This window comes from Eptesicus fuscus, chromosome 4 (assembly GCF_027574615.1).
Source record: "Eptesicus fuscus isolate TK198812 chromosome 4, DD_ASM_mEF_20220401, whole genome shotgun sequence".
NCBI lineage: Eukaryota > Metazoa > Chordata > Mammalia > Chiroptera > Vespertilionidae > Eptesicus > Eptesicus fuscus.
The window spans coordinates 30344726-30366221 of record NC_072476.1 but is presented as its reverse complement, the minus strand read 5'-3'; the positions used below and the strand labels follow the sequence as shown (position 1 = coordinate 30366221).

General features: G+C 56.0%; 1 protein-coding gene across 2 annotated transcripts in view; it reads left to right on the top strand.

The window, feature by feature from the left end:
- The first annotated feature begins 5928 nt into the window (after nucleotides 1–5928).
- The window catches only part of CLIP2 (CAP-Gly domain containing linker protein 2), a 66962-nt gene continuing 51394 nt past the window's right edge, over nucleotides 5929–21496 (top strand). For both annotated transcript variants that reach the window (XM_054714839.1, XM_054714838.1), the window contains exon 1: nucleotides 5929–6223. The gene's annotated coding sequence lies outside the window, so the exon portion shown is untranslated. The remainder of the gene's footprint in view (nucleotides 6224–21496) is intronic.

Genomic DNA, 21496 nt, shown 5'->3' with positions numbered 1-21496 from the left:
ATCACGGAGGTGACACACGTCCTGCTTCTAGTTATCCCGCATCCAGCTCCCCACACCATCAGCCTCTCCATCAAGACCATCCCGCCATCCCTTTGTCCACTACGAAGCTCTCCCACCCCCGCCTGCAGCTCTCCCACCCCCGCCTGCGTGACTGGGCCATCGCAGAGGTGGTACCTGACTCCCTACCTCAGCAAGCTCCGATTACACTGCCTCTGCTTGTTCTCACCCGGCTGGTCTTCCTTTCCATAATCCGCACACCCTTCTTAGCTTGAAACCTACCCTGTAATGAGTTTACTCACACATGCCAGCTTTTGGTCACTCAGCAGCCCGTAGGAAATGGAGGAGGCTGCATGGAAAAGGACCCCAGGACCTTGTGAATCCACACAGTAGCGGAAACTTTAAAAAAATATGTTTTTATTGATTTCAGAGAGGAAGGGAGAGGGAGAGAGAAACATCAATGATGAGAGAGAGAGAGTCATTGATTGGCTGCCTCCCGCACACCCCACACTGGGGATCAAGCCCACAACCTCACATGTGCCCCCACCAGAATCAAACTGTGACCTCCTGGTTCATAGGTCGACACTCAACCACTGAACCCCGCGGCTGGGCTGGGCAGTAGCAGACACTTGTCCCTGCTGGGCTCCCTCCTCCACAGGCTGTGTCCACTTGTATCAACTGGAGGGTGTGCCTGGGCTTCCTCTCCCAGGGAAGGAAGAGCGGGACTCAGGCAAAGACCACGTGTCTGAAAGTAGGGGTGTGGCCTTGAGAGCGATGGACTCAGCTGGTATCTCCATGGTGATGTTACTCCAGCGCCAGGCCACTGACAGCATCCAAACAGTAACTTTTTTGTGCGTTTCCAACAGAAAAGAGTCTGGGTTAAATTTTTCTTTTCTTTTTTTCTTTTCTATGCCTTTAAGGTTTTTTTATTCTTTGCCTAATCACTCCACCGTTGTCACCCAGCCCCCAAGCCCACTCCCCTCTAACAGCTGTCAGTCTGTTCTCTGTATGAATATGTTCCTATTCTGTTTGTTAGCTTATGTTGCTCATTAGATTCCACATGCAAGTGAAATCATATGGTATTTGTCTTTCTCTAACTGCTTTATTTCACTTAGCATATTGCTCTACAGGTCCAAGGTCCATCCATGCTGTCGCAAAAGGTAAGAGTTCCTTCCTTTTTACAGTTGAGTACTTCCTATTCCATGTGTAAAGGTACCACAGCATTTTTATCCACTCATCTACCGGTGGGCGCTTGGGCTGCTTCCAAATCCTGGCTATTGTAAACAACACAGCAGTGATCATGGGGTGCATATATTCTTTCAAATCAGTATTTCAGGTTTCTTCAGATATATTCCCAGAAGTGGACTCACTGGGTCATAAGGCAGTTTAAGTTTTTTTGAGGAAATTCCATACTGTGGCTGCACCAGTCTGCATTCCCACCAGCAGTGCACGAGGGTTCCCTTTTCTCCACATCCTCACCAAAGCTTGCTGTTTGTTGATTTATTGATGGTAGCCATTCTGACAGGTGTGAGGTGGTATCTCACTGTGGTATTAATTTGCATTTCTCTGACAATTAGTGATGTTGAGCATTTTTTCATATGTCTATTGGCCATCTGTATGTCCTCTTTGGAGAAGTGTCTATTCCGGTCCTTTGCCCGTTTTTTAATTGAATTGTTTATTTATTTTATTTATTTATTTATTTGTTTGGTGTTGAGTTTTATAAGTTCTTTATAGATTTTGGATATTAACCTGTTATCAGATGTATCATTGGCGAATATATTCTCCCATTCAGTGGGTTGTTTTTTCACTTGGTTGTGGTTTCTTTTGCTTTTTAGTTTAATGTAGTCTGTTTGTTAATTTTTTCTTTTGTTTCCCTTGTCCAAGGAAATATATCATAAAAAATATTGCTAGGAGAAATGTCTGAGACTTTACTGCCTAGGTTTTCTTCTAGGATTTTTATGGTTTCGAGTCTTACAGTTAAGTCTTTAATCCATTTTGAGCTTATTCTTGTGTAAGGTGGGTTCCCTCACCCAAAGCCCATCATAGTGACCAGTTTTTCCCCTCTACAGTTTACACGGTTGAGAGTCTACCTTATACACAAGTTTTGGATGTGCGTTTTTCATTTGACATAAATATAGGAGTGTTTCCCCATTTATTACAAATACATTATAAATAGTGATTCAGAGAATATAAAATATTCCATCATGTGGATGTCCTATTGGTCCTTAAAATGAAAATAAAACAATAGAAAGTATAGCAGAGAGGCAGTAACCTGCAGGGTAGCCAGGCCGAGTCTGTGGCTGCCCCACCGCAGGCCTCTGAGGCCCTGCCCTGCCCCGTTATTCCTGATGTGCTCTTTCCAAAAGCTGCCTCCCCCACCTTGCTGCTGGTCATGGCCAGTGTCAGCAAGAAAATGGTCAAATCAGCACTTTCCATGGAGACAAAAGGCCTGAGAGAGAAAGTCCCCTTCCCTGTAATCCCAGCCCCCCCCCCCAGCCCCCCACCCGCACCATCCACAGGCCTGATGCTGGGGCATCGTGCCCGGCTCCACCTTCCATGTCTACATCATTTGTTTGGCTGCAGGAAGCAGAAAACCCAACAAGATAGAAGCCTGTAGTATCTCACCTAGAGCAAGCCCCGCAGCCGCAGGGGCCATCAATGCTCCCCCCGGTGAGTCCTGCCTTTGCAGCGCTGCCCACCCAGTCCAGGTAAGGAGAGGCTAGTACTCTGCAGGATCTGGGAGCTGGCAGGGAGGGAGGGGGCTGGTGGGTCTTCCCCCCACCTGCTGCAGGCAGGGTGGAAGGTGGCTGAACGCGCTGGCTGGGCACAGGTGAGCTCAGGTGCATCACAGCAGGATCTGTGTGATCTGAAAGCCCTGCTGCTCGTTGAGGCCTCAGTTTCCCCACCTGTGCAAGGAGGGGCCAGGATGAAATGATGGTTTCCTTTCTAATAAGGAATCCCTGCCTCTCTTTGAGGCCTCAGTTTCCCCACCTGTGCAAGGTGGGGCCAAGATGAAATGATGGTTTCGTTTCTAATGAGGAACCTTCCTAATCCATCTCTGATGGGTTGTTGTCCTGGGAACTTGGGCCTCTTTCCTGGTTCCAGAAGCCTCAGGTGCCAAAGAAGGGAGAAGTGCCTCCAGGGCCCACGAACCATTGGGTCTGGGTCAGAACTCATTTGGGCAAACCCCACTCTCAGCTACACCCTATCTGCTTCGTTTTTTCTGAGCGCTGTCTCCTGCCCCAGAACTTCAGGGGTCTGTGAACTGCCTGAACTTGTCTGCAAAACTGTGTGTGTGTGTGTGTGTGTGTGTGCACAAGCATGTGTACATAAGCGTATCACATGTTTCTGGGGAGCCCCCATGGATTTCAGTCTCAAAGGAGTGTCCCTAAGACCTGACCTGGACTGGCCTCTCCTTTGGTTTGCTCTGCTGACAGTGTCCCAGCACCCCAGCTCTAGCTTGGACCCCCACAGCCTTCCAGCTGGTCTCTCAGGGTCTCAGCCTGCCCCCAGGAGCTGCCAGGAGAGCTTTCAGAATGGCTTCTGATTGGGCCTCACTTGCTTTCCATCATCAGGACCCCCATGGCCTTCAAAGCCATCCTGGGCTCCCTGCCCACCGCTATTCCCAAGGGAAGGAGGAGCAGGCAGAATCTTCGGAGGAGAGCAACCGGGAAAGTCCCGCACCTCACTCTCTGTGCTTCTTCCTCTCCGTGCTTCTTGTTAGACATCTCCAGCTCACAGAGAAAACCCAGCCTTCTAACAGACAAGGTCCTTTTATGACCTTGCTCTTCGAATGTCAGCTGTGCACTAGACACTCTTTGTTCTAAGCCCTTCACACAGATTAACGCCTTCAGCCTTGACAACAACCCTAGGAGGCAGTGTAACACACCTGCTCCATTTTACAGATGGGGAAACAGAGGCCCAGAGAATATTGCCCATCAGCTGGAGGTGAGGGAGCTGGATTCTTACCACTGCCTAATGCCTTCGTCTTATCTCTTAATCAGAGGCCCAGTGCACAAAATTCGTGCAGGGGGGGCGGGCGGTGTTCCTAGGCCTGGCTGGCAGGGGCCTGGGGGCCTGCTGGCACCTGCCAGCCAGGGCCTGCTGGGGTCTGCTGCTGCCGCTGAACCGGGGCCTACCAGACTGAGGGAGGGATTGGGGGGAGGGACCGCAGAAGGTTTATCGGCCAGAGGGAGGGACTGGGGGAGGTTGGCTGTGGGAGCTCACTGACCACCAGGGGGCAGCTCCTGTGTTGAGTGTCTGCCCCCTGGTGGTCAGTGCGTCACAGCGACTGGTCAACTGGTTGCTCCGGTCTTTTGGTCCTAACGGTCGCTTAGGCTTTTATATATATAGATATCGGACCACTCACCCCAGCCCCATGCTCCCTCTGTCCTGAACACAGCCCTTCCCACCTCGGATCCCCTCCTTTTCTATCAGGTTGGCGCCTCCTCCGGAAGCCGGTTCTCCTGCGGGCTCACTCTGCACCCTCCTCCCCAGTTGGTCTCCAGGTCGTGCACCCTCACCAGCTGGGGACCTCCTCAGGACTGGCCCGGGCCCAGCCTCCATCATTATGCCATTACACATTGGCCAAACTGAAGTGAAACACACTATCTCAATTTATCGGCGGGGAAACGGCGTTTCAGAGGTTAATTCATTTCTCAAAGATTATGCCGAAACCGGTTTGGCTCAGTGGATAGAGCGTCGGACTGCGGACTGAAAGGTCCCAGGTTCGATTCCGGTCAAGGGCGTGTATCTCGGTTGCAGGCACATCCCCGGTGGGGGGTGTGCAGGAGGCAGCTGGTCGATGTTTCTCTATCATCGATGTTTCTGGCTCTCTATCCCTCTCCCTTCCTCTCTGTAAAAAATCAATAAAATATATTAAAAAAAAAAGATTATGGATACTAGGGCAATGGAAGGATGATTGGTGCCATCTTAGCAAATTTATTCATTCAACAAGTGTCACTGAATGCCCACCCTGGGCCAGGCACTGTGTGGGTACCTTCGGGGACATAACAAGGCTGTGCGGGTGCCTGCCCTCCGGAGTGAGTCTCACTGCAGAAGTCACAGCCTCCCCCAATACAGCCAGGTTCCCGGGCTCAGGGGAAATGCAGGTGAGTTTGAGCCAGGGGAAGGATGGTTTGTGTGAGCGGGGAGAGGGGGCAGCATTACTGGTAGGAAAACCAGCAAGGCAAAGGCTCAGCGGTTAGTTTACCAAGGCGGGAAAGGGGGCACAAAGGCACAGAGGCCAACCACAGCCAGGCTCCTACGGGTGTTGGGATTCATTTATTTCTTATCTCTGGCTGCCACTTAGCCTCTGCTCCCCCACTCAGGGGGCTGGACCGCGCAGCTCCCTGGCGTCGCAGGGGAGAGATCCTGCCCCGGGGAGAAGGGCTCAGGGTTCATCTGTCTTGGATACCAATTTTTGCAAAGACACGTTGGGAGCAAATCACCAAGAACCCTGTGTCATTGATCACCACCCCCTTTGGCCTCAGGACAGCTCAGTAGGATCCGGAGTTCGGACCTCGGTCACACTGTCCCCTCCTCATCTCTTCCTGTCCAGTCCGAGTCACCTCTTCCGTGAAGACTTCCTGGAACCTCCCCGTCCCTCCCCCCAGCTTCCCAGGCTTCCATCTCTCTGAAGGTCTGGGAGAACAGAGCAAGGCTGCAGAGGGTTCTTTCGCCAAACGCGACTGAAGCACCAATAGGGGGCCAGCGCCGAAGGGGGTGTGGGCGCACCCCGGACACCTCCAACTGACGACCGCGGGAAGACCCGGAGGCTCGCCGCGTTGCCCGCCCGCCCGCCCGCGCACGGACGGCTCGGCGACGGGGCCCGAGAACCGCAAGGCCGCGCGCCGCGTGCCCGCCCCCGCCGCGCCAGGCCCCGCCCTCCGGCGCCCTCCCCAGCGCCAGCCCCTTTTGTTCCCTCCCGGAGCCGGGCCGCTCGCTCCGCTCCGCTCGGCTGCTGGGCTCGGCCACGGGCGCGTAGGCGGCGGCGGGGCTGCCCGGGGCTGCTCCTCCTGCTTTCCCGCCGCCGGCCGTCGCACACGCGGCGCGAGGCCCGGTCCGGAGCGCGAGCGCGGAGTCCGGGCGCCGCAGGGCTCAGCCGGGGTGGGGCGGCGGGTTCGGGGAGCGGCCGCGGCATCCTCTCCCCCCGCGGCGGCCGGCCCGCAGAGGACGAGGCCGGCGCCCGGTCGCTGCCGCTCAGCCTGCTGCCGGAGGGGCGAAGGTAGGAGCCGCGGGCACCCTGGAGGAGGGGGCTTGCCGGGCAACAAAGGACCGAGGGGTCGGGAGGCGGCGGTGGCCCCAGCCTCGGCCGAAGCGGGCCGGCCCGGGGACATCGACGGGCGTGGGAGAGGCCGCACGGCCAGGGCTGGTGGGTGGGCGTGAGCGGAGCCGATCCTGGGATGCACCCCAACTTCCCTATGCCTGCAAACGAGGAGGGGGTGCTCTGGCGTTGGGAGGCGTTTGCCGGGCTGCGCGTCCCCGTGGCGAGGGCATCGTCAGCGCCTCGTTCCCCCATCTACAGACGGGGGTTCGGCACATCTGCCGGGGGGCCGCCCGTCGCCTCTCCCAAGGGCAGGGCGAGGGCTCTGGACTAACTGGCCCGAGGGGCACATCCTGGTGGGCGCGGCCCCCCAACCCCCTTCTGCAGACCCGGGGTCCGGGAGAACCCGGAGCCCTCGCCGGCGGGCTGGAAGCGCCTGGCTAATGCCCTTTGCAAAACTTGGTTGAAGTGCATAGCAGAGGAGGTTAGGGGGAGACTGGGGCAGGGCGGCTTCCCGCAGGGGGTGTCCCCCCTAAGCTGGCGCTGGTGGCTGGTGAGGCAGCAGATTTTCTGCCCTCCCCATAGGGAGGGGCCGCAGCCGCCAAGGATGCTTCGCTGGGCCTCCAGGACCCGCCCGTTTGGGCCCTTCAGGCGGGGCCTGGGTGGGGCGGGTGCTCACTGGGCACTGCCACGCTGGCTCTAGCCCCACCCCCTCCCTGGAGAGGATGGGCTGAGGGGCACCTTGTGGGGAGTCACACACGCAGCGGCCCATCCCCCAGTCTTTGAGATCCTACCTCTCCCTTCTGGGTGAGAAATGGGAGTCCAAATGAGGGGTGCTGGCTGTCCTCACCCTTGTAAGATGCCCAAGGAGGCTAGTGGGCTGGCCTAGGGCCGCTGACAGAGGAGGAGCAGGCTAATGGGAGCACCACGTGGGGCCGCCTCATCTCCTGTGTGCCACACACTCCCCACCAGTTGTAATGTAAACAATGAACCCTTCATTCATCCAGCTGCTGTCACCTGGCCCAGCTCTGCCAGGGGCTGGCAGGTACCCAGGACTGGGGGCATCGCTGCCACCAGGGAGCACCGCCCATCACCGAGTGAAGTGGTGGGGGAGCTGGGAGCAGAGCAGGGACCCGTGGAGGGTGGGGTGGAGAGGAAGCTTGATGGAGCCCATTGCAGAAGTTTGCTGCCAGGATGCCACAGGGGCTTCAGGCAGGGAAATGGCATGGGCAGGGCCTGGAGTCAGAGAAGGGGGCAGGAGTCCTGGTAGAGGAGCAGTGAGGGATTTAGGTGAGGGGCATGGGGTTTAAGGCAGCGGAGTTCTGTTGAGGGAAGGGATTGTCTTGTCCTTCCTACTTTCCCAGGTGGGGCCCCTCAGACGCCTTCCTCCATGAGCGGTGAGCTAGGATGCATTTCACCTGCAGTGCTTGGCCTACAAGGGATGGTGGGCTGCATCTCTGTGGAGGGGGTTAGAGATGGAGAGGAGTTTCAAAGGCAGAAGAGCCTGGCAGAGGGCTCCTGGGGGAACCTAGGCACACAAGGGTGCGCCTGCAAGCCTCCAGGGCCACCCAGCAGGCTGGGAAGGTGGTGCCTAGAATTTTGCACCCAGAGCCTGAAATCCCATGTTGGGGATTCACCCTGGGGCACCGATTCTTTTCCAGCATCTCCTGACCACTTTAGTGGTTATGAGTTCAGATACTGGGACCTGACAGCCTGGGTTCAAATCCCAGCTTTGCCACCTACTAGTGACAAATCACTATACCTCTCTCTGCCTCAATTTTCCCATCTATAAAAATGAGGCTACTCATGGTATCTACCTGTTAGGGTTATTGAGAGAATTGAATCGATGTGTGTGAAGTATGTTCACTTGATGGAGACATGCCCAATGCTGTTATTGTGGCTGTGCCTGATGGCCATACATTCTACACACACACACACACACACACACACGTGCACTTGCACGCTTATTCCCTCTCCATCTGTTTGTCCACTGTCAGGCAGTCCTGCCTGTTAGCCCCGCCCAGGCCCTGTTCTCTGCCTCACTGCAGACTCCTCCCCTCTACCCCCCACCCCCTCTCCACTCTCCACCCGCCCCCCCCCCCCCACTCTGGTAACGTCCCTTAGCAATGGGAAGGCCACCATCCCCACAGCTCTAGCCATCCATGTTCCCTCCACTCTGATCCACATGTAGGGGACAGTTCCCTTTTGGCCTTCCATCCCTGGCCCTGCCACCCTAAAGATTGACCTTGCCCTTTTGATACCATCTACTCTACCTCTGCTTCTATGCCCATAGAGGGGGAGCTTCGTTCTTGATCCTCCTAGTTCCCTGCCATCGTAGTCCCGGTTGTTTTAACAAAATACTACAGACTCATACACACAGAAACTTATTTCTCACCGTTCTGGAGGCTGGAAGGCTGCCAGTATGGTCGGGTGAAGGCCCTCTTCCAGGTGGCAGCCATCTCCTTGTATCTTACGGTGGAAGGGGCAAGGGAGCTCTTTTTTTTTTTTTTTAAAATATATTTTATTGATTTTTCACAGAGAGGAAGGGAGAGGGATAGAGAGCTAGAAACATCGATGAGAGACATCGACCAGCTGCCTCCCGCACACCCCGCACCAGGGGATGTGCCCGCAACCAATGCACATGCCCCTGACCGGAATCGAACCCGGGACCTTCCAGTCCGCAGACCGATGCTCTATCCACTGAGCCAAACCGGTTTCGGCAAGGGTGCTCTTTTGTAAGGGCACTAATCCCATTCATCAGGGCTCCATCCTCATGACCTAATCACCTCCCAAAGGCCCCACCTCCTAACGCCATCACATTCGGCATTAGGCTTCAATGTATGAATTTGGGAGACACAAATATTCTGACCATAGCATCTGGCTGGGGGTTCTTGAGGGGAGAACATCAGTCTGTGTGTAGGTTTAAAATAAAACAAAATATATATTGAGTGTATGCTAGGACCTTTTTTGAGCTCTTTAAATGTATTAGTTTTTGGATATCTTCATCACGTTCCCTATATTTTAGAGATGAGGAAATCAAGGCATAGAGAGGTTTTCCTGTTTGCCTTCCGTGCATTTGTTAGGCACCTACTGTGTACCTATAAGACATGCCCCCTTCGCCATTTGACCTGAAAGCACGATTTGGCCATGCTATCTGCAGACACCTCCACCTCATTTGCTGAAGTCCAAAGTCCAAATGCTCTCTGACTTTCAGGGCCCCGGCTGGCGGAGCCTTGCCTTCCCAGCATGCTCTCTGGTGCTGGCCCTACCCAAACCTGCCTCACCTTGTAAACTGAGTAGTGGGCATGGCTTGCTGATGGGCCTGCCCTTGATGGGGAAGGGGAGCAGGCCCTGACCATGTCTCTGGGGTCATTTTGTTGCCAGGGTCAGAAATCTCCTCCAATTAGGTTAAGTCAGTAGTCGGCAAACTCATTAGTCAACAGAGCTGCAAACTGCGACTTGAGAGCCGCAGTTTGCCGGACCACAGGGTTAAGTGAAAGGAGAGTTAAGAGGAGGGAAAGGGCACTTTGTAGCAAACAATTGCAGGCAGCCTGGCTCCCCCAGGACTCGGGAAGCTGGCAAGCACCCCCTCCTCCGGCTTTCCTCTCTCGGCTGTGGTTTCATTTTCTCCACCTCTCCCGGTGCGTCTGTCCCTTCTCTCCCTGTAGGCTCACTGTCTCTGGGTTGTTGGTGTGGCTGCCCCAAATGGTGGCTTCAGCTTGAGGCCACAGGACCTCCCAGGAGCACTGCCCTTGGTCTTGGGGTGCCAGAGAAACCGATTGGCCTGGTCTGGGTGAGGGTGTCCGCCCTGTCCACTCAGCTGGGGGAGGCAGGCCCCGTGGTCTTTGGGACGGGGTGGGAGGCAGTGCTGGGCACGGATGCTACAATGTCCGCTGCGTTTATGATGCGTGGTATGTTCTGGGGAAGGACGGGCAAATGGGGTATCACCCTCCTTGAGAGCTCTCGGTATGGTGGGAGAGGCAGACCCACAGCTGGTTTAGCAAAATGCCACAGGATACGAAGTGTGGGTCTCTACCACTTGGCACTGGGATTCCTTGGGAGAAACTGGAGTTCGCTGATCTCCGGGGAGGACGGGATGGCTGTGCCTCATGCGTCTCCCCAGCCCTGGCTTGGAGCTGAGGAGGCTCCTCCCTTCGGGACCTGGAGGCTGGGTTCCTATTTCCAGTGTAGGACCTACCCTGTCCCCCCACTCCCTGCTCTGAGCCGAGCTGCCAGGGTCAGGACACAGAAACAGTAATACAAAACCCATGTTTTCAGAAGAAATGCTTCAAAATGATAGTGAAATGGTTCCCTTCTGAATAGAAAGCAGAGCACGGCAGGTGGTTTTTATTAACAAGGCATAAATGCGGGGCCTTGTCCACTTGCTGGCTTCCGTCTTCACAGAGCAGCCCTTGCTCCGTCCCTGGAATCTTACCTTTGACCCCAGCTGCAGCCAGAAAGACACCCACTCCTCTTCCACTTCCTTCTTTGCCCTTTTGCCCTCTTTGCCCCGGGAGGGAGGGATTTCAGGCTCACAGGAGTGCCTGGTTTGCCAGCTTCCCTTCCCTAGGCCGGCAGTCCTGTGCGTGTCCAGGGCTGATCTGCTCCTGCTTGGCCCCACCCTGGCCCCAGCTCTTCCCTGGGGTGCCCCACCCTCGCCCCCAACATGTGGCATCAAGGATGGGGGGGGGGTGGCTGTGCAGAAACCAGCCTCTCAGCCCTACCTGGTTTGGCTCGGTGGGTAGAGCGTCGGGCTGTGGACCGAAGGGTCCCGGGTTCGATTCCCATCAAGGGCACATACCTCGGCTGCAGGCTCGATCCCCGGCCCCGGTCTCTCTCTGTGTCTCTCCCCCTCCTTTCTACTCTCCCTAAAAATCAATGAAAAGATGTCCTCCGGTGAGGATTGACCTGCCTCTCAGTGTGTAGGGAGCACAGTGCACTTCAGTTTTGGACCCTGCCTTTGAGAAACTTCTACTGAATTAGGAAGACGTCAGCACCCTGCCTGAAAAGGTAAACAAGACCAGCGCCTCTGAGGAGCATTTGAGGACCAGGATAGAAGAGCTGCTTCAGTGCCCAGTGGGGTCATTGCCCTGGCGAGGGTTGCACGTCGTTCTGGGTGATACTCAGGTCCACAGGCACGGGCGGGTGAGGTGGCCTAGGGCTCCCTGGAGGACTAGGACTGGGCCATGTCTGGAAGGAGGGGCGAACTGGGGGTTAAGGAGGGCCTTCTGAGGGCACAAAGGAGGGAATGAAGGAGAGTGTCTGGCTGGGGGGCTCAGGAAGGATCCAAGTCTGCGTCCGGTTGTAGGACCTGTGGTGAGGAAGCGGGGGACATTTGGGTTTGGGGCTGCCCTCTGTCCTGATTCTGCCCAGGTCCGTTTCTAACGTAGACTGTTCCCTTCATAAATTCGCTTGTTCGTAGCTTCGGTCACTCAGCTCACATTCCGCTTCTTGCAGACCAGAGGTGCTGGGCTCAGGGAGCTGGGAACAGAGGAGGGAGACATCCGAGAGGGTCCTGTGTGTACTTTGTCTGATTCCAGAAAGGACTTGAGGCGATTTGCAAAGATAAACGCAGTGTAATGAGATGAAAAAGACGGGAAAATGGGGGCCAGAGGGAACGCAGGGTAGCAAAAGCCAAATGATGCCCAAGGAGACCCCGGCACCCTCTGTTGGAGGTAATTTGACCCTGAGCTTTCCAGCGGCTGGATCTGAGGGGGACGCGCAAGTTCGGGGTGGCTTTGTAGTGTGGCTTTGTAGTGTCTCATTGGCTCGTGTAAGGCCATGCTGTGTACAAAACAACAGCCTGAGCGAGAGATAGCACCGCCAAGTAGGAGCTGGATAGTGTGGTCCTGGGACAGACAGATGTCCAGGATGCAGAGGGTGGGAGGGAGGGCAGCAGCCGCCTCTGATCCTTCTAATCCTCCTCCTGGAGGGTCCAGCCAGCAGCTGTGGCTGGGCTGCTGCCTGCAGCCAGCCCCTCAAGTGTCTAATGGGCTCTAGAGGTGGATGAGACCCTGTGAACCAGGAGCCAGACCGGTCCCTGCCCCGAGAACCCCACACCTGCGAGGAGGTGTGGGGGGTCTGATACAGGACTGTGCGCACCCACTTGATCCCAGGAGTTGGCTAAGGGATGGAAGAGGGGTGAAGGCATTCCTAACAGATGGCGTAGGGTGTCTGAGGGAGTACTGAGAAGTTTAGGGGGGCTGAAATGCAGGGCTCAGGAAACAAGGCCAGGGCAGGTGAGGGCCAGGTCAGCGGGCAGGAGTGCTGCAGACTGTGGCCTTGGCACTGAGGGCTGTGGGCTGTCCTCCTAACCTTTTGCCTAAATCTTTGTCCTTGTCCCCCGACCTGGGTACCTGGAGGAGAGTTGGTCTTGGTTCTGAGGAAGTAAAGAGAAGTGGTTCAGAGCGCAGGCTCGTGGCCAGGGGGCCCGAGTTCCCATGAGGCCTCTGCCATTCATCAGTTGCATCACCCTGGGCAAGTGGCTTGACCTCTCTGGGCCTCAGTTTCCCCATTAGTAAATTGGGTCTCAGAATAGTATCTTCTTCACAGGACTGTTGCACAGATTAAGTGGGTTAATTTTTTTTTTTTTTAAAAATATATTTTATTGATTTTTTATAGAGAGGAAGGGAGAGGGATAGAGAGTTAGAAACATCGATGAGAGAGAAACATCGATCAGCTGCCTCCTGCACACCCCGCACTGGGGATGTGCCCGCAACCAAGGTACATGCCCTTGACTGGAATCGAACCTGGGACCCTTGAGTTCACAGGCTGACGCTCTAGCCACTGAGCCAAACCAGTTAGGGCAAGTGGGTTAATTTTATAAAGCGCTTAGACTGGTGCCTGGAGCAGAACAAACATGATAGATCTGCAGCTGCTTACGCCGGAGCAGTTCAGTCGGGGAGGGTCTCATCCCACCTCGAGCACACAAGTTCAGAGGCAAGGACAGTGAGGAAGCAGAGCCCTTGACAGAGAGGTGTGGGCACCACCGCCCTTGCCCTGTGGTGGGCTGGCCCTGGGAGGTGGAGGTGCTCAGCAGGTCCCTGTTAATGTGGTTTTTGACAGTAATAATAATTGTGTGCGTTTGGGAGAGCTTCCTATGGCAGCTGGGCCACCTGGAGCAGAACCCTGCTCCCAGAGCAGGCCTTAGTCTCTGCTCAATCCCCTCCAGTGGTGGGGGCTCTCTGCCTCTTTGCTCTTGGGACCCATAGCGGGTGAGCACCCTCTGTGTGCTGTGTGTGTCGGGTGTGCTTGGTGCTGGCTTTTCTGCAGGATGCGAGCCGTTAGAACCTTGAATTGCTCCTCTCTGTCCTTCCCAGACATGGCTTCAGGCCAGCGGTGAGTGCCCCCTGGGGTGTGAACAAGCTGCCGGGGCCTCCAACTGAATGTGGGGAGGATAAGGGTGGCAGAGGAGGGCATTTCCATTCATTCGTCTTTTGATTCAACATTCTGAGCTGTGTGTGTGCTAGGCGCTGTCCTAGGTACCGAGAGCCCCTTGGTGAACAAGATATGCAAAGAACCTGCCCGCTTAAGCTGCTGTCGGTGACAGCGGAGGGGGTTTGCCAGAGGCTGAGGGGAAGGGCCTTCTAGGCAGAGGGAACAGCATGTGTAAAGGCTGGCGATATGACAGTCTGTACGGGTGTGGGTAGGTGATGGGCATGCTGCCAGAATCTGGTGGCTGGGGATAATGGAAGGCAGGGGTTGCCATTTTGGAAGCAAAAAACCAACAACCACCACATAACTTTGAGGGCTTGTTAGTTACTGACCTCATGTGTGTCATCAAGGGCCATCGAGTTCGGCCCCTTCTCTACACTTCCCTCCTCTGCCTTCCGGCAGCTTGGGGTTGCCCTTCAGAGGCGTGCCCTGGTCTTGGTTCATCCCCCTGGCTGGGTCATGCCTTCTCCAGGCAGCCACACCCTGGCTCTTCCTTGTGGGCCTTGGTTTACAGCCCCTCCCAGAGCTGGCTGAGCCTCTCATGCCTCAGAGGGGCCAAGCCGGGACCTCAGTGGGCTCAGCCTCCCCGCCCCCTGCAGGGGACGGCTCCCGTGTGGAAGGAGGCCCCATGCTGACTCCTGACCTTCTTTAGGGAAGGTTGGTGCCTGGGAAGGTTGTTCAGTGAGCGCAGCACCACTGAGGGCCACACCCTGGGCACCTGAAGTCCAAGGGGCTCGGGCCTTCCCCAGGAGCGCACAGAACTGGGGAGAGGCAGATGCTCAAGTAGGTCCACATGGTTAGGTGCCCCCCAGCGGGGGCAGTCTGGTGGGTGGGAAGGTCCCAGAGCAGCAGGGACCATCCGTACGTCCTCCACTCCTTCCCAGGAAAAATTTTAAAACTTTTCATTGCAGTACAACCTCCATGCAGAAGGGTGCACCTGTCCTCAGCGCGCTGCTTGTGGAATTTTCTCAAAGTGAAATGACTGTGAAACAGCAGCCAGACCCAGAACCAGAACTGCCAGCTCCCAGAAGCCCCTCTTGTTATTACTTCCAGTCACTATGCCTGGCCCAGCATGACCCCTTCCCTGATTTCCAACACCACCAATAAATACACCTGCCTGCCCTTGAACTTCATTTTAAATGGAAGCATACAGTCATACTCCATGCACTACTTTATATCCAGCTTTTTGTCCCCACTCCAGATTATAATCCCAAGATTCATACACATTGTTACCTGTGGTTGCAGTTCATTCATCCTCATTGCTGTGTTTTATTCAATTGTGTGAATTTACTTACGCACGTGACTGGGTGACAACTTGTTTAGTCATCCTAATGGTGGTGGATATTTGGGTTATGCTCAGTTTGGGAGTATTAGGAAAAGAACGTGTCTTTTGGTACACACGTGTACACATTTCTGTTGTTACACAGGCTGGTGCATGTATGGTGTTACCCTGATGACCACTAAAGGTGGACATCTCTTCATATGTTTATTGGTCGTTTGGATACCGTTTTTGTGAAGTGCTTTTGCTGTTTTTCAAACTCGGCTTGTCAGAGTTCTCTTTATGTCCTGAATATGAGTCCTTTGTAGAAGACAGGAGTTGTCAGTGTCTCCTCCTCCTCTGTGGCTTTCCCATCCCCCCTCTCTCAGAGGTTTCATTTGATGCACAGAAGCTCTTAATCTTGTCCAATTTATCCATCTTTCCCTTATCTTTAGCACTTCCTGTGTCCTGTTTAAGGAATCTGCCTACTCCAGTGTTATGAAGGTCTTCCATGTCTTCTAAAGACTGGATTGTTTTAACTTTCACCTTGAGATCTGCTGTCCATGAGGACTTGATCTGTATGTGTGATGTGAAGTAAGTTTATTAGTTTCCTTTTGCTACTATAACAAATGAACACACTCTTAGTAGTTTATTCATTTTTAAATATATTATTGATTTCAGAGAGGAAGAGAGAGAGATAGAGAGATAGAAACATCAATGATGAGAGCGAATCATTGATTGACTGCCTCCTGCACGCCCCCTAATGGGGATCAAGCCTGTAACCCGGGCATGTGCCCTGCCTGGAATCAAACCCAGGACCTCTTGGTTCGTAGGTCAATGCTTAATCCACTAAGCCACTACAGCCGGGCTCACACTTAGTAGTTTAAAACAACATCTTACAATTCTGGAGGTCGGAGGTCTGAAATGGATCTCAGGCTACCGTCCGATGTCAGCAGGCCACGTTCCTTCTAGAGGCTCAAGGGGAGAGTCTGTTTCTTCGCCTTTTCCAGCTTCTAGACACAGCCTGCGCTCTTTGGCTGGTGGCCCCTGCCTCCGTCTTCAAGGCCAGCAGTGTTGGCCTGCGTCCTTTGCACACTGCCATCTCTCTGGTTCTTTTGCTCCTGCTTCCCTCTTACTGGTAAGGACCCTTGTGCTTACATTGGACCTGCCTGGATGTTACAGGATAATCTTCCCATCTCAAGGTCAGCTCATTAGCAACCTTCATTCCATCAGTAACTTAATTGCCCTTTGCCATCTAGACATGTTCACAAGTTGTGGGGGCCGTTCCTGGGGAGGGGCCATTATTCTGCCACGGAGGATCAGGATATTTTTCCTGTGTGGCTATACAGTTGACCCAGCACCACTTATTGTAAAGACCATTCTTTGCTCACAGGTAATTTTTGGTTACTTGTGCAGGCTGAGTTGGAGAGAACCCAGGAGATGAGGTGGCTTTCCTGCAGCCACCGGGTCTGGATGTACTGGATGGAGCTGCCACAGAAATCCGAAGGGGATGGGGCAATCATGAAGGACGATTGGGTCACTATCCTGGCCTGGGGGGCAGGACACTGGAGCCCATTCCTTCCTTTGTCCTGGCTGCTGGGTCATCTCAGCAGGGAGCCTCTTGCCCCACACAGGGTTTCTTCATTTGGGAGTTGAATCTCAGTGTGCTGTTCACTTGCTCTGTGACCTTGGACGAGTCTGCTCTGGGCCTCAGTTTCTCATTCTTTGAAATGGGAATAAAGACGGGTCAGAGGGCAACGTGAGCTGTGTTGTTCCCAAGCCCTTCTCCATTGGGAAAGGTGGGAGACTCCATCTGTCAGAGCCAGGCTGATGCCTGACCAGCATCTTGGGCCAGTGGCAGGAGGGCTCCAGTTGTGTGATTGGCAGGCCTATGGGCTACCACACAGCCAGGAGCAGGCTCCTGGGCCATGGTGTGCCCTAGTTCTGAGCATGCCAACTGTGTGTGTGTGTGTGTGTGTGTGTGTGTGTGTGTGTGCGCGCGCGCGCGCGCGCACAGGCGTGCGCCTGCATAAGGCAGGGAAATATATTGATGTTCCTTCCCCTCCCTAGGCCTGACACAGCCCTGATCCCCTTTGTTCTTGGCTGGGAGACAGGATCCCTCCAAACCTGAGGGAAGATGGTCAAGTCCCGTGTGTCCAGCTCAGGCTGCACTGGCCGTTCCAGGCTCTGCAGTGGCCCCAGGTTGTTGGTAGGACAGGGAAGGTGCTGACTTTACAGAGTGGAGCTGCAGCCCTGAGCTCGGAGGCTGACGATGGAGAGCCTGTGGGACTGGAGCCGGACGCTGGACTCAGGCCCTGCTTTGTGTCCCAGCTGCAGGTGCCAGAGCAGATGGGGCTCTTGGGCTGGTTTGTGACCATGAGTGTCCCTGCGCTCTCGTCCACGCTGCTGGCACAGTGTGCTCTGCTCTGCCCCACCGTCCTTCCAGCTCCCTCCTGTTCAAGCCCCATCTGCTGCTGGAGCCGGGTGCCAGCCCAGCTCTGCTCTGAGGCTTGGGAGGGTCCCTTCTCCCAAGGTAAGGAATGGCTGGCTCTGGATGGCTGCCATCCAGGCCCCTTGGTACTCCCAGGGCAACTTGGGACCCCAAGCAGGGTCCATCACCACCCCTTTCTGGGCCTCCCTGTCCCTACCCCAGCTGGCGAGTGTGCTGAGTGTGTATGGCCCTGGCTGCAGCTCCCCACAAGGCTTCACTGACCCAGAGTGAGCAGAGGGTGGGTGTTGGGACAGGGGCCTAGGCAGACGGCACCATCTTCCTGGCTCTCCCTGGCTGGAGGGGCCACTAGCCTGAGGCTCAGAGCTTTGGCTTCTGACTCAAGCTGGCAGGACTCGAGGGAGCCCGTCCCAGCCCTGCCCTGCACTCTGCTTGTGCTTGGGGATTCTAGCGTTACCACTGGTGCAAGTTCCTAAGCCTGGGTCAAATGCAGACTAAATAAACCTCCCTTCCAAGCTGGATGGGACGGGCAGGAGGTGCCAGCTGGGAGTAGGCTCGTGGAGACAGTCACACACTTCATTGGGGCCTCTGCTGGGTCTGGGGGTTGGCATAGCACTGGGTTTCTAATGCAGGCATGACTGCTGGGGTCCCCAGTGAAGCAGGGCTAGGGGTAGCCCATGCCATGCTCACATAAGAACTCACCTTCCGTTTGGGTACCCTTGGCCTGGTGGCCAGCATCTGTGGGGGTCCTTCTGTTTGGGGACTGTTTGCTCTCCCCTCCTCTTGTGCCTGTCTTGTTTTTTGTTTAAGAAGCGAGTATGAAATATTTCAGGCATTCAGTAAAGGAATAGAAAGCATGCAGTGAACATCCATGTATATCCTGCCGGACTTAAGAAACAAGTCTTATAAATAGAAATGAAGCCCCAGTTACCCCGCCCAGCCCTGTTCCCATCCCCAAAACCGCATTTCCTGGCTGTTGCATGGAGGGCTGCGATTAGCACCCTGTAGGTGCCTCCCAGGGTGCAGGGCCGGTTCCTGGCTGGGTCTTCTGCCCCAGGCTGTGCCCACCCGGCCCACAAGCTCTTGCTCCGTGGCCTTTGTAGCACTTGGCATCACCGGATTTTCTGACTGTTCGCCCATCTGATTGGGTGGGAAATGGGAGCTGCTTGCGGTTTAGACGTGCATTTCCCTGAAGACTGGGAGGCCCAGCGGCCCAGCCGGACATTCTCTCCTCGAAAGCTGCCCCATTCATGCCCTTCTGTTACTGGGGTGCCCTCAAGTGTGTACCGTGCGATGCCTTTCTTCTTTCTCTTCAGCCTCTCACATTGCATACCCGTGGGTGCCCCAGGCCTGTGCTCCTCATTCTCCCCAGCCTCACCTGTCCCCAGTGACTCCCCCAAGGGCACAACTTGTTTCATGCCCCCACCCCCACCAGGGTCCCTTAGTCACCTCCCACTTCCAGCCCCTGCCTTCTTTCTCCCGGGTCTCTCCCAGTGGGTCCCTCCCAGTCTGAGAGACTCGACCTACCACCTGCTGGAACCCTGGCGCCCCTGCCCCTCGCTGTTTGCCACCAAATCCTACCCAGCCTCTTCCCCTCTCCGTCCCCTCCAGCCTCTGCCTCTGTCGCAGTGCAGGCCTCACTGTTGCCCCTTGTCATCACAGCAGCCTCCGTGCCCTCATTCCCTCCATCACCCCCCTCAGCTCCCGAGAGCAGCTTTGCTAATGTGCACATCTGGTCTGTCACGTCCCTTGCTGATGTCCCCCATGGCTCCTCACCCCTCCAGCCTGATGCCTGGAAGTAGGTGTGAGCATTGGGGTGCCCAGTGGGGCAAGACCAGGGGAGCCCATGCCACAGCCACATAAGGGCTCACCTTTAGTTCGGGTAGCCTCAGCCTGGTGGCCAGCACTGGGAGACCCCTCTCCCATCACCGTCCCTTCCAGCCCCTGAATCCCACCCTCCACACACATTTTAGCCACTAAATCCTCGGCTGTTCGATTGACCTGGCAGGGTGTGGTCTGTGCCTGGCTGGTTCCGCGTGCTCCCCCTCCCCCTGCCACCACCCCCCGCCCCCCCCCACCCCACCCCACCCCATGGTGTAAGTTCACCTCTGGACACTATGTCCCTGCATTCTGGTCACAGGCTCAGGAGGGGGGCGGGGAGCATGGGTACCCTGACTGCCAGGACCCCTGATGGGGAAGGAGGAGCGGCACAGGGAGAGCTGCCACTGTCAGGGGGTGAGTGTCCCTGAGGCCTCAGCCAGCAGCAGCGTCCTACCCAAGCACCACCCTCCTGGCAGGAGACCCTGGCGGGGAGCCATGGCCCGGTCCCCCATCAGAGTCTGACCCGGGAGCCCCCTCACGCAGAGATGGGCTTCCCATGCCCTATTTGGCACAACTGCCCTTCCGTCGGGGCCGCACCCTGGGCCGCCGGTTGGCAGAAAGTTCTTGGTCCTCATCTGCACTGAAACTTCGGTGTGCCCGCCACCCCTCCCCCCGGGGGCGGGCAGCTGAAATGGAAACCCTGAAATGCAGCCCGGGTTGTCTTCAGTAAATGGTAATTGAGGGCAGCACAAAGGGGGCCTGTTGGTCTGAATGCCACCCGCCCTCTCCCGCCTCTCCCGCACCGTCGTCTGGGCCGGCGTCCCTGGGGGAGGTGTTGTGGGCATCCCAGGCCTTCGGAGATCACAATAGAGGCCTGGCAGTAGTTGCCCTTCCCAGCAGCTCCTGAGTGCCAGGCACGGAGGGGCCGTTGTGGACCGCTCCTCTGAGGCAGCAGTACTTTTACCCCATTTCACAGGTGAGGAAACCGAGGCACTGGGCCAAGCTCCCACAGCCGCTCGGAGAGTCTGGGGTTTGGACCTCCCCGAAGCTTAGATCTGCTTCCTCCCAGGCCTCCCCCATCAGCGCAGTGTGGCCAAGGGCCAATTTATCACCATGTCCAGCTTTTTCCAAGAAACCCTTTCTCTTCCTCTCTCCCAGGAACAGAGCTGAGTCACAAAGGCCAGTTTGCCCGAAACCTCCTCCCCCTCTTCCTCTTCACCATTCTTCTCATCCCCCCTTCCCCCTGCTCCCCCAGCTCTGGAGGCCCTAGGGGAGGTGGGGGTGGGGAGTGGGCTGCTTGCCTCTGCTCCCTGGCCGCCCCCACACCCTCAGCAGTCGTGGCTGGGACTGAGTCAGTGCTGCCTGGTTCTGGTTCTCGTCTCCCACCAGCTCCTCTTTTCTCCTTTGTCGGCGAGGGGCGAGGCGCGAGGCACGTGGGCACTTTCTCCAGAGGCCAGGGGTCTCACAAATGTTATTCCAGGCCTGGGCCGGGCAGTGTGCGTGGAGGGCCGACCAGGATCTGGTCTCAGCCACTGAGCTGCTTGTGACTTTGGGTGAATCCCTGAACTTTCTGAGCTTCAGATGCTCTACCTCTAAGATGAGCACTGCCTCCTCAGGGCTTGTGAGGACTCATGAGGCCACATTCCTACGAGGCCTGCTACATAATGGGCTCTTCATGCTGGAGGCTGCTGGGATCATCAGGGCAACCGTGGGAGCCTCCGGAAGCCTCTCCTGGGAGGCGTGTCCATGGGGATTGTCCTCTGGGCCACCGCAGGTGTGCTCTCCGTGGAGTTTCCGGATCATGGGCTCTGTGCCAGACATCCTGCAGGGGCTGAGTTCTCAAGAGACTGTGGCCGCACCTGTGGTCCGTGAGCTTTCAGGAGGCAAATGAGAACAGTATCTTCTCTCCTAGCTCAGTGTGTGTCCTGAGGTTTTTGTAGGGCAAAATCCTGGGAGACTTCCTGGAGGAGGTGGAGGCGGCATAAGGTTAGGTGTTCTCACAGGTGGTTGGAATAGGTGAAGCAGGCGGGAGAAAAGGCGCAGGCAGAGTCTGGGAGGTGGGGAAGTGTCAGTTGTGTGGTCATCAGCAGCACACCCAGTTGGGGAGCTTCTAATGCAGGGACATGGTTATAATACCTGGTCACTGTCTCCAAGGGCTCCCTGGCTAGTGGAGAGGTCAGACCAGCTACATGAAACGCCATGGCCACAAGCTACTCAGTCCTGAGTAGTGGGCCCTGCAGAGGTGAGGGGGATCTTCTGGGCCTCTTCCCGC